Source organism: Triticum aestivum, chromosome 6B (genome assembly GCF_018294505.1).
Source record: "Triticum aestivum cultivar Chinese Spring chromosome 6B, IWGSC CS RefSeq v2.1, whole genome shotgun sequence".
Taxonomy (NCBI): domain Eukaryota; kingdom Viridiplantae; phylum Streptophyta; class Magnoliopsida; order Poales; family Poaceae; genus Triticum; species Triticum aestivum.
The window spans coordinates 58,975,960-58,977,299 of NC_057810.1; positions in this window are offsets into that span (position 1 = coordinate 58,975,960).

A 1,340-nucleotide genomic window follows, 5' to 3' on the forward strand; every position below is an offset into this window, starting at 1 on the left:
GTTAGCATTCCAAAAGCAATTCACGTTTTTAAAAAAACATGTTCGGGATTTGAATATTTTTTCACTTTTTTAAAGTTTGTTCACTTTTTTCAAAAATTGTTCACATTTTAAAAAAAATCGCATTTCTTTTCTTCCATGAATTTCCAAAAAGGTTAATTTTTCAAATTTGTTCCAAAAATAAAAAAATTGTAAACTTAAAAAAAATGTTCTTCGTTTTCCAAATTGTTCGTGCTTTCAAAAAAATTGTTCGTCTCTTAGAATAATGTTCGATTTTCCAAAAGTTGTTTGTCTTTCCAAACAACTATTCAGGACTTCAAATTTGTTCGCAGTTTTTATTTCTTTTTGTGTTTCCAAAAAATGCTCCAAATGAAAAATCTTCTCAAAACTGAAAAATGTTTGCATTTTCAGAAAATGTTCAGGAATTTCAGAAATTGTTTTGCGCTTTGATTTTTGTTCAGATTTTGAAAAAATGTTCCTGTTATAAAACTTTGCTATCAAAATTCAAAAAATGTTCGGGATTTTTCAAAAATTGTTCCTGTAAAAACAATTACGCTTTTTCCAAAAAGTTTGAGTAGTAAAGTTTGCTCGAGTTGTTCAAACAATTTTCAGTTCAAACATTACTGACTTTTCAAAAAGTTCCAAGTAAAGTTAAAAAAAGAAAAAACGCCCTGATTCTGCATTTAACTTTGTTCTTAAACTTACACACTCCTCTTTAGTCATGAACGATTGTTAAGTCGACTGGTTTAGCAACCCTCCTTGCGATCAATGGGTTTATGGTTCGAATCCTAGCTACAGTACATGCGCGATCGCTACACCATGGGCCGGCTGAGTCGGGTGTCTCTGCGTGCGTCGGGTCGCTATTTGACACAAAGTGCGTCAAATAGGAACTCCTGTCGCTGTCACTGGCAGTGGCAAAAAAAATAGAACCTTATTTGTACCAAAACTCAAAAGGTTACCTTCTGTCCATGAGTAAATAGCATAAAACTATCGGTTTACAGGCTAGGGTTCCAAAAAAGTACCAGATTTTTAATTTTCTCAGAAAACTACCAGTCGAGCGGTCCGCTGTTTCAAAAAACCCAAATCGTCCGGTCTTCGTCAGTTGATACCGATTATGACAGGTCGGGCCCGCATCTAAACACACTGTTAGTTTGACCGTTAACTTACATGTGGGGCCCACATGCAAGATTCATCTTCCTCTTCTCTTTCTTCTTCCTCTCCCTCTCTGTTCTTCCCTCCCCCTGTGTCTCCCGTCCCGGCCATCTTCCCTCCCGAGCCGGCGACCTCCCTCCCCTCCAGAGCCGGTGACCCCCCTCCCCTCCCAGGGCGGCGACCCTCCCCCC